The sequence below is a fragment of the Pristiophorus japonicus genome, chromosome 21 (genome assembly GCF_044704955.1).
Source record: "Pristiophorus japonicus isolate sPriJap1 chromosome 21, sPriJap1.hap1, whole genome shotgun sequence".
NCBI classification, from domain to species: Eukaryota; Metazoa; Chordata; class Chondrichthyes; family Pristiophoridae; genus Pristiophorus; species Pristiophorus japonicus.
Genome location: NC_091997.1, coordinates 23,361,219 through 23,373,106, shown reverse-complemented (window position 1 = coordinate 23,373,106; position 11,888 = coordinate 23,361,219).

Here is an 11,888-nt window from a genome sequence, read left to right as displayed (position 1 = left end):
CCATTTCTTTGTTCCCCGTTATGACTTCCCCTGATTCTGACTGCAGAGGACCTACGTTTGTCTTTACTAACCTTTTTCTCTTTACATATCTATAGAAACTTTTGCAATCCGTCTTAATGTTCCCTGCAAGCTTCTTCTCATACTCCATTTTCCCTGCCCTAATCAAACCCTTTGTCCTCCTCTGCTGAGTTCTAAATTTCTCCCAGTCCCCAGGTTCGCTGCTATTTCTGGCCAATTTGTATGCCACTTCCTTGGCTTTAATACTATCCCTGATTTCCCTTGATAGCCACGGTTGAGCCACCTTCCCTTTTTTATTTTTATGCCAGACAGGAATGTACAATTGTTGTAGTTCATCCATGCGGTCTCTAAATGTCTGCCATTGCCCATCCACAGTCAACCCCTTAAGTATCATTCGCCAATCCATCCCAGCCAATTCACGCCTCATACCTTCAAAGTTAGCCTTCTTTAAGTTCTGGACCATGGTCTCTGAATTAACTGTTTCATTCTCCATCCTAATGCAGAATTCCACCATATTATGGTCACTCTTCCCCAAGGGGCCTCGCACAACGAGATTGCTAATTAATCCTCTCTCATTACATAACACCCAGTCTAAGATGGCCTCCCCCCTAGTTGGTTCCTCGACATATTGGTCTAAAAAACCATCCCTTATGCACTCCAGAAAATCCTCCTCCACCGTATTGCTTCCAGTTTGGTTAGCCCAATCTATGTGCATATTAAAGTCACCCATTATAACTGCTGCACTTTTATTGCACGCACCCCTAATTTCCTGTTTGATGCCCTCCCCAACATCACTACTACTGTTTGGAGGTCTGTACACAACTCCCACTAACGTTTTTTGCCCTTTGGTGTTCTGCAGCTCTACCCATATAGATTCCACATCATCCAAGCTAATGTCCTTCCTAACTATTGCCTTAATCTCCTCCTTAACCAGCAATGCTACCCCACCTCCTTTTCCGCGCGCATCTTTTCTCCTATTTTTAGTTGAATACCCGCGGGAAGAAGAAACAGGGATTTCTGGGCCAATGTATCGCAGTGCTAGTTCTAGGTTGAGCAGCCGTGAGGGTGTAATCTTCCTGGGAAGGACTGGTAGGGTTTTCCTCTGTTCCTCCATTTCTGTAAAAGGTGGAATCATTCTCCTGGTAGAATCATTGTAGCACACTGCATTCTCAATTAAATCAAGAAGTGTTTGCAATGAAGTGACCAAGGTTAATGTGCCACTGAGATGCATTTGTACCAGATTACTTAACATCATCATAATGCATGAGGGTACTATGTCAGTAACACAGCAGCAACCATTTTCTCTATGGCTGCCCCATCAAACCCCTTCATACTTTTCAAGATCTCGATCAGGTCACCCCTTAGCCTTCTCTTTTTTGGAGAAAAGGGCCCCAGCTGTATATCCTGTCCCCTCAGTACAGATTCACACGAGGCATGTAGTGAAGTCAAGGTCACTCTGGACCTGCACCTTTATTTCACAGCTCTGGAATGCTGCACTTGCCTGAGACCTGTCCTTACATACCTGTCTCTTGCAAGTGCACCCCTGGTGGTAAGGTATGCTGGTGGTTACAGATCATATATTATTACAGTCATGTATAGCATGTTAGGATACAGTTATATATAATAATATAAGATACATGACATCACTCTCCTCCAAGGTCTTATTGTCTTTATAGGTTCAGTCTCTCAGGTGGTCTACGCTCTCGCGTGGAGCGTCTGAGTTGTGGTTCAGTTGTTTGCCTTGGTGTCTGTTTTTCTTTGGGTGTGGTTGCTGATATCTCACCTGGGCTGTCTGTTTCGATTGGTGTGATTGTTGTTGACTCGCCTGGGCTGTCTGTTGGGATTACCCTTTCCTCAGGTTGTTCCCTCTGTCTGTCCACCAGGTGTGGTACAAGTTCCACATTGTAGTCTGCCTCTGGTTCCGCAGTGTTGTTGGTAAATCTGCTTTTGACTTGGTCTACATGCCTCCGGCAGGTTTTTACATTGTCCATTTGTACTACAGTAGCCTGTTTCCTTCCTTGCCCGTTACTGTCCCTGCAAGCCATTTGGGACCCCTGCCATAGTTTAGTACAAACACTTTGTCCCCTATCTCATTCCATCTCCCCCTTGAATTTCTATCATGGTACTCAGTCAGCTTATGGCGCTTTGCCTCAACGATTTCGTGCATGTCTGGGAGGATTAATGAGAGCCTTGTTTTTAAAGTCCTTTTCATCAACAGTTGTGCGGGGGGATCCCAGTCAGTGAGTGCGGACGAGATCTGTATGCCAGCAGCAGTCGTGACAGGCGACCCTGCAGCGTGGGACCTTGGATTTTAAGCATGCCTTGTTTAATGATTTGCACTGCTCTCTCCGCCTGGCTGTTGGAGGCCGGCTTGAACGGTGCCGTCTTGACGTGATTTATGCCGTGGTCAATTATAAAGTCTTGGAATTCTGCGCTGGTGAAGCACGGACCATTGTCACTGACTAATATGTCAGGGATTCCGTGCGTTGCAAACATGGTTGCGAGGCTCTCCACAGTGGTGGAGGTTGTGCTCGAGTTTAAAATGGTGCATTCGATCCACTTTGAAAATGCATCTACAACTACGAGGAACATTTTGCCCATGAATGGGCCCGCATAGTCTACGTGCACTCGCGACCACGGTTTGGTAGGCCAGGGCCAGGGGCACAGGGGAGCCTCCCTGGGGGCATTGCTGAGTTGGGCACAAATGGTGCATCTTCGGACGCAGAGCTCCAAGTCCGCGTCAATACCAGGCCACCAGACGTGGGATCTGGCTATGGCCTTCATGAGAACGATCCCCGGGTGCTCGCGGTGGAGCTCCCGGACAAATGCCTCTCTGCCTCACAGAGGCATGACTACTCGGCTGTCCCACATCAGGCAGTCTGCTTGTAGTGATAGCTCATGCATGCGCCTGTGAAAGTGTTTTAATTCCTTGGGGCAGGCATCGCGAGCCTCTGCCCAGTCACATCTTTTTACTAAGGATAACGTGGGGTCGCTGGCCGTCCAGGCCTTGATTTGGCGAGCCGTCATGGGCGAACCTGTGGACTCAAAGGCATTGATTGCCATGACTATCTCACAGTCCTGTTCGTCAGACCCTTCCATGGTCGCCAGGCGTAGCCTGCTGAGCGTGTCGGCACAGTTGTCTGTGCCTGGTCTGTGCCTTATGGTATAGTCATAGGACGCCAGAATGAGTGCCCACTGTTGAATTCGCGCCGAGGCGTTGGCGTTTATTGCCTTGCTTGCGGATAGAAGGGATGTGAGGGGCTTGTGGTCAGTTTCTAATGTGAACTTGGCCCCGAAAAGGTATTGGTGCATCTTTTTGACACCGTACACTCACGCGACCGCCTCCTTCTCTACCATTCCGTACCCGTGCTCCGCCCGCGAAAGTGACTTGGAGGCATAAGCTATGGGTTGTAAGTTGCCCGCGCTATTGACATGTTGCAAAACACACCCGACCCCATACGCTTACGCATCGCATGTGAGAACTAGCTTTTTACCTGGGTCAAAGAAAGTCAAAACACTGTTGGAACACAGAAGGTTGCGTGCCTTATTGAAGGCGCGTTCCTGGGCGTCCCCCCAAAACCAATTGCACCCCTTCCTGAGGAGCACGTGGAGAGGCTCCAGCAGCGTGCTTAAGTTCTGCATAAAGTTCCCAAAGTAATTGAGTAGCCCGAGAAAGGCGCGCAGTTCTGAGACATTCCGGGGCCTGGGTGTCAGGTGAATTGCTTCTGTTTTGGACTCTGTTGGGCAGATTCCATCAGTGGCAATCCTTCTGCCCAAAAATTCAACCTCGGGTGTGAGAAACAGGCACTTGGATTTCTTGACTCGTAGGCCTATCCGATCCAACCGCTTTAGTACTTCCTCCAAATTACGGAGATGGGAGTCGGTGTCCCTGCCCGTGATAAGTATGTCGTCTTGAAATACAACCGTCCCCGGGATGGACTTGAGCAGACTCTCCATGTTGCGCTGGAATATGACAGCTGCCGACCTGATGCCGAATGGGTATCGATTGTACATGAAAAGGCCTCGATGTGTGTTGATGGTGGTGAGTAGCTTGGATTCCTCGGTCAATTCTTGCGTCATATACGCAGATGTGAGGTCTAATTTTGAGAAAAGTTTACCTCCAGCCAATGTGGCAAATAAGTCCTCCGCTCTGGGCAGCGGGTACTGGTCCTGTAGGGAGACTCTGTTTATGGTAGATTTGTAGTCCCCACAGATTCGTACGGATCCATCAGGCTTCATGACTGGGACGATGGGACTTGCCCAGTTGCTAAATTACACAGGTGATATAATGCCTTCCTGCAGAAGGCTGTCTAGTTCGTGTTCAATCTTTTCCCTCATCACATAGGGTACAGCTCTGGCCTTGTGATGGACCGCTCTAACATCCTGTGTGATGTAGATTTTGACTTTGGCCCCTTTGAAAGTGCCCACACTTGGCTGAAAGAGATGTTCAAATTTCTTTATAACTGTTGAGCAGGAGGTCCGTTCCTCTAATGACATGGCATGGACATCATCCCATTTCCAGTTTAGTTTTGCCAGCCAGCTTCTCCCCAGCAGTGCTGGGGGTCTCCGGGGACAATCCACAGGGGAAGTCGGTTCACTGTCCCTTTGTGTGTGACAGAGAGCATGACGCTGCCGAGGACTGGTATGATTTCTTTGGTATAGGTCCTTAGTGTGGTGTCGACCCTTGTGACTTTTGGTCTGTCTCTTTTATGCGGCCACAGTTGTTCAAATAATTGAGCGCCCATGAGAGATTGATTCGCTCCCGTATCCAGCTCCATGTTGACAGATATCCCGTTGAGTAGGACTCTCATCATTATAGGAGGCGTCCTGTTGTAGGAGCAGCGGCCATTTATCGTGTTGATCCGCTGTACACCGGTGTCCCGGGTCCTGTCCCCACTATCTTCTGGTCCACTTTCCGACCCATCTGATTCGTATACCAGCCGAGCTGCCATTTTCTTGCACATGCGGGCCAAATGCCCTGTATATTCACAATTTCTGCAAACAGCCTGCTGAAATCGACATCCCCTTGATGAGTGCCCACCCCCACACCTCCAGCACAGACCTGTTCCATTGTTCAAAGAGTTCCCAAAGAATGAGCTGCGTCTGGCTGATCTCTCTTGAGCTTCCCTCAGTTTGTAGTTGATTGCTCGCATTGTGGGTTGATGAGGGGTGAACGGCCATTCCTGTGGCCCTTGATGGCCTCTGCCTGCTGTCGAGAGCCTGTTCTCCCGGTTTTGTCTGTGTGTGGGGGTAGCAGCTTATTTAGTGCTGTGAACTTCTTCTTCCGATATTTTGTTAGTTGTCGTACCTGCATTGTAAATCAACCTCGTTTCTTCTTCCCCTGCCAAGAATGTCTGTGCAACCAGTGCTGCTGCCTCTAAGGTCAGGTTCTTGGTCTCTATGAGCTTTTGGAATATGACTGCGTGGCCTATTCCTTCAATGAAAAAGTCTCTCAGCATTTCTCTCCTCAGTTCATCGGAGAACTCACATAAACTAGCCAACCTCCGAAGTTCCGCCATGAAGTCGGGTATGCTCTGGCCCACACAGCGTCTATAGTTGTAAAACCTGTGTCTGGCCATGTGTAGGCTGCTCGCTGCCTTCAGGTGGTCTCTTACCAATGTGCTCAATTCTTCAAACGACTTGCTTGCTGGTTTCTCGGGTGCCAACAGATCCTTCATTAAAGCGTACATTTTCGAGCCACAGCTGGTCAAGAGATGGTTCTCTTTCTGCCTTATCGTCGGCTAACCAGTCTTTGGTTACAAAGCTTTGTTGGAGCCTTTCTATAAAGTCCTCCTAATTGTCTCCCGCTTTGTACTTTTCATCTGATCTGTTGTTCGCCATTCTGTGGATTCTGTAATCCCGTAACCCGTCGCCACTGTAAAGTCCTGTCCCCTCAGTGCAGATTCACACGAGGCATGTAGTGAAGTCAAGGTCACTCTGGACCTGCACCTTTATTTCACAGCTCTGGAATGCTGCACTTGCCTGAGACCTGTCCTTATATACCTGTCTCTTGCAAGTGCACCCCTGGTGGTAAGGTTTGATGGTGGTTACAGGTCATATCTTATTACAGTCATGTATAGCATGTTAGGATACAGTTATATATAATAATGTAAGATACATGACACAAGCCTTTTTAGTCTTTCCTGATAGTTGTACCCTCTGAGTCCTGATATCATCCTCGTAAGTCTGTTTTACACTTTCTCCAGTGATTCTATGTCACTTTTGTAATATGGAGAACAGAACTGTGCACAATATAACTCCGTATCTTAAGTGCCCCATTCTCCAAAAATGCAGGCCTTGTGGGATCCTTTGTTGTCCTGGTTTCTTGCAGACTTGTAGTCTCTGGAGGGAACTGCTTTTCCCCCTCTGGCCAATCAATCCAGGGGCTCCTCGGTGGGATTGTATCAATCCTTTTGTTTTGATGCATAAACATGTCTGGCTCTTGACCGCAGAGAGTGTTTTTAATTGGTGATGAGTTACCACCAGCCCCAGGCTGGCGCCCTTTTTCTCCCCCTGCCCAGTCAGTCCCAAAAGCTTGTTTTAAACCATTTTTTATTTGTGGCCTCTTCCTGTGCCTTTTGTGAAAGTGTGTAAACCTTACAGGACTAACTTGAAGTCATATTGGTATATGACGGTTGAAGTGCATAAGCATCTCCCAAACCCTCGACCTTTACCACCGAGAAGGACAAGGGCAGCAGGCGAACGGGAACACCAGCTCCAAGTTCCCCTCCAATTCACACACCATCTTGACTTGGAAATATATCGCCGTTCCTTCATCGTCGCTGTATCAAGATCCTGGAACTCCCTCCCGAACAGCATTGTGGGAGTACCTTCACCACATGGACTGCAGCAGTTTAAGAAGGCAGCTTCATCACCACCTTCTCCGGGGCAATTGCAGATGGGCAATAAATTATTCCCTTGAACGAATAATTCAAAAAAAGCTTGGCATTAACCTGGGTTGATTCCTTCCAGTCTGCCACCTTACTCGCACCACTCCAATTCCTGAGGGTTCTGGTGCACACATACAGCAATTTCCTGCTCCATCTGGTGAACTTGGCAGTCTGGGAGATCGGGGGTTGGGGGATGGGAGGTGAGTGGCGATGGTTCCCCTCCTTTCCAGATATAATTTCCCTCTGTTCTCACAATCCCTGGGCCAATACATTCAGGGCCTGGCCTTCAAACGAGTTCTTCCCTCAGGACTCCATTAGCATTCCAAAATTACTGTGCACAAATAGGTGCTGCTCTTTCATGCATTTAGAAACTCCCTAACTGCTTATTAAGGCTCTTAACATGCTGCTTTAAGCTGGTTTGCAACCACAGTCCTATTGACTGCCCTGTCATGCAAATGATTAAAGCCTATGGACTGGCGCATATGGAAAAGGCAACGAGACTGCCAAAAAAACAGCCTAATGGTCCTCAGAAACATAAAGACCTAAATACAATTAATCCTTAGTTAAGGCATGAAACAGGCTGTAGATAATAAATCTGAGAAATGAAGGTTCTGATATATTTAAACATATGTTCGATCACAATTTTGTATTAAAAGATTTACTAACATTTGTTGTAAATGATGATGATTAATCACCTCTTGAAAACCTAACGACTAATGCCTGCCACAACCGAGAAAGCAGTAACTGGTTTCCATAACTTGTTGGCACCGTGTACAAAGGACATTGAGATTTTTTTATTTTCCCCCGTATTTAATTTTCCCTTTACCTCTGCAATAATGACAACAGTGATTGGGGCTGAAGATACAATTCCACAATTGAAAGGGAAAGGAAAGACTTGCATTTATATAGCACCTTTCACGACCAACGGATGTCCCAAAGAGCTTTACAGCCAATGAAGTACTTTTTTTGAAGTGTAGTCACTGTTGTAATGTAGGAAACGCAGCAGCCAATTTGCACACAACAAGCTCCCACAAACAGCAATGTGTTAATGACCAGATAATCAGTTTTAGTGATGTTGATTGAGGGATAAATATTGGCTCGGACACCAGAGATGACTCCCTTGCTCTTTTTCAAAATAGTGCCATGGGATCTTTTACGTCCACCTGAGAGGGCCTCAATTTAACATCTTATCTGAAAGACGGCACCTCCGACAGTGTAGCATGCCCTCAGTACTGCATTGGAGTGTCAGCCTAGATTTTTGTGCTTACGTCACTGGAGTGAGACTTGAACCCACAACCTTCTGACTTAGAGGCAAGAGTGCTATCCACTGAGCCATGGCTGACGCTAAAATTGAACTTCCAGGTTCCAACTGAGCCACAGCGGATAGAACTAATTGGTAATAGTCCCTCAGCACCTCAACATCTTCACGTATGAGCATAGGCCATGAAAAATTGGCAACTCTACCAAAGGAGACATTAAAGCTGAATCCAATCCTGTCTCGACTTGAGTGAGGTATCAAAAGTCAACCATTACCCATGGAATCATACCCCAGACACAGCAAGCTCCCACAAACAGTAATGTGATAATTACCAGTTAATCAATATAAACTGTGGGTATCCAATAGGGGAAGAGGTTTACGAGAGCTCAGCTACATTAGCACAGTTATAGATGGCACCGAACATGTTAACATGTTCCTTAGGTCCTTGAGTATGTTCAAGAAGACATTGGGTACCAAAGGAATTAGACAACAAACAGATGAGACACAGTGCTTTACTATTAATTTGCTCAAACAAGTATCATCGTCAATCTGAGCTAAGGCACTTTCTCACCAGCTGAATTTATTAGGATTAAGCAGATTTCACTACAAATCCCTTTGAGTCTCAAAGGTCCATTGCAGCTTTCAGCTGTGAGTATGATTGGGCTTTTCCAGCATTGAGTGGCGGAGGGAAGTGATCTCTAAGTATAGGATATGCTAAATATTTTGCCAATATGTGTAAATATGCACCATATTGCTGCCAATGTCATATTGTGCACAGATATAATAGATCAAAGTGTGAAAGAAAGAAAGACTTTCTTAAGCTCCTTTCATGACCACAAGACTTCTCAAAACGCATGACTAAACATCTCACTGTATGTTTGGTGCTATTTTCTTAAAGACATCAAACATCCAGTGGGATATTTAGTCCTGCTTCTGTCCATTATATCCATGCACAATATGAGATTCAGAATATGAGATTGAGTTCAAACTGGCTCCAAATTTTGATTCATTCAAATAAATCCAACTTGGCCCAATTTGAATTTATTTAGCTTTGCAAATGAGTTTGCGGCACATCCTAGCCATCAAGGTCATTAAAGTATATCCACGGCATAACTAAGAACGCCTATTTCCACCTCCATAGCATCGCCCTTCTCTGCCCTTACCTCAGCTAATCCGCTGCTGAAACCCTCATCCATGCCTTTGTTCCATCTAGACTTGACTACTCCAACTCACTCCTGGCTAGCCTCCCACATTCTACCCTATGTAAACTGGAGGTGATCCAAAACTCAGCTGCCCATGTCCTAACTCACAAGTCCCGCTCACCCATCACCCCTATGCTCACTGACCTACATTGGTTCCTGGTTAAGCAACCCCTTGATTTGAAAATTCTCATCCTTGCTTTCAAATCACTCCATGGCCTCACCCCTCCCTATCTCTGTAACCCTCCTCCAGCCCCACAACCCTCCAAGATATTTGTGTTCCTCCAATTCTGGCCTCTTGAGCATCCCTAATTATAATTGCTCAACCATTTGTGGCCGTGCCTTCTGTTGCCTTGGCCGTAAGCTCTGGAATTCCCTGCCTAAACCTCTCCGCCTCTCTACGTCTCTTTCCTCCTTTAAGACTCTCCTTAAAACCTACCTCTTTGACCAAGTATTTGGTCACGTGCCCTGATTTCTCCTTATGTGGCTCAGTATCAATTTTTTTGTCTGATAATACTCCTGTCAAGAGCCTTGGGACGTTTTACTATGTTGAAGGCGCTATATAAATACAAGTTGTTGTTGTTGTATCAGCTTACTTATGCCAGTATTATGAGGGATAATATAAGGGACGTTTTGGGGGAACATGAGCTAATCCGAAACACTCTGCATGGTTTTAGGTCATGCTTGACTAATTTATTGGTTTTCTTAGTGGAGATAATAAACCTGTGTACAAGAGAGATACACACAAGGTTATCTACCTTGGTTTCAAGAAGTCATTTGACATTGTCCCACATGTTCCATAATGACCAAGCCCATGGGATAGATGAGAATGTATTAAAGCAGATTGACAAATGTTTGGTTGGGAGACAGCAATGAGTGCATGAGCAGGTATCTGGTCGACAGCCAGTTATCAATGGTGCACCACAAGGTTCAGTGTTGTTTCTAATGTTAATAAATGATTTAGTGGAAGGAATTGTGTCCAAAGTGTTCAACATTTGCAGGCGATACCAAATTGGAAGTAGGGCCAAATGATGACTAACAATGCGCACAAATTAAAAAGGATCTTCACAAGTTTTATCAATGGGTGGAGAAATGACAGGTGCAATTTAACAGAGGGAAATATACGGTTGAGATTTGGCAGAGGGAAGATCAATGTGGATCATGTGCCAAATGGAATGTGCATGAGGTATTGGAACAGAAGAGAAGATCTTGGGGTTTTAGTTGACAGGTCATTGGCACAATGTTCTAAGGCTGTTAAAAAAGCAAACAGAATGTTGGGTTGCACAGCAAGGGGCATAGCATATAAATCCAGAGAGATAATTTTTATAACTGTATATAGCCATGATGTGACCACATCTGGGGTACTGCGTGCGGTTTTAGTCTCAATGGCCCGAGGTTTGCAGTCAGCGGTGATCTCTGTGGCATGAATTTCAGCTGTCCCGACCTTAGTTTGAACATGGCGCCAAATCAAGCGGATCTCCAGTGTCCGGCAAAGTGATGTCATCGAGCAGGCTGAGTAGCCAATCGCATTGCAGAATTCTCAGACAGCAAATCAGGATGTAAAATGCACAGTTTCTAATGTTTTATACATTTTATAGAGAGTGAAATGAAGATTGGGACATACACATAGGATTAAGATAGAATCTGAAATATCATAAGCAAGCTTTTAAAAAATATATTTTATTTTAAAAACCATATAATTCTTAATCCTATTAATGGAAAAATTTAACATACCACAAATATAAGATAATTTTTCAGGGTTGTTCAGCAGTCAATATGCCATTAAAAACCCAGTTACAGCGCTTTCAAAAGGCTGATCTTTTTTGGGTGGTTTAAGAACATAAGAACATAAGAAATAGGAACAGGAGTAGGCCATTTGACCTCTCGAGCCTGCTCCACCATTTAATAAGATCAGGGCTGATCTGATCATGGACTCAGCTCCACTTTCCTGCCCGCTCCCCATAACCCTTTACTCCCTTGTTGCTCAAAAATCTATCTATCTCCGCCTTAAATATATTCAATGACCCAACCTCCATAGCTCTCTGGGGCAGAGAATTCCACAGATTTACAACCCTTTGAGAGAAGAAATTCCTCCTCATCTCAGTTTTAAATGGGTGGGCCCTTATTCTGAGACTATGAGCCCAAATTTGGCCCACCCATTTTTTCGGAGCATTCACCGGAGATGCGCCGATTTCCTAAGGTGAAAACGACGCCAAAAAGATCTCCCCGGATTCTGACCGCTCTGTGGCCTCTCCCATGGTTTGGCGCAGTGTGGTCTGTCCATTAAGGGTGGAGCTAGGGCCCTTAGCAAAAAAGAAAGTACCGACAGCTCAACGCATGTGCGCTGGAGGTTTTGCGCATGCGCAGTAGCTCCTGCTCCCAGCTGGAGGTCCCTCGAAGAAGTCCTCGGAGAAGTCCAGTCCCTCGGAGAAGTCCACCAGTCCCTCGGAGAAGTCTTCCACCAGTCCCTCGGTGAAGTCGTCCACCAGTTCCTCAGAGAAGTCATCCACCTGTCCCTCGGAG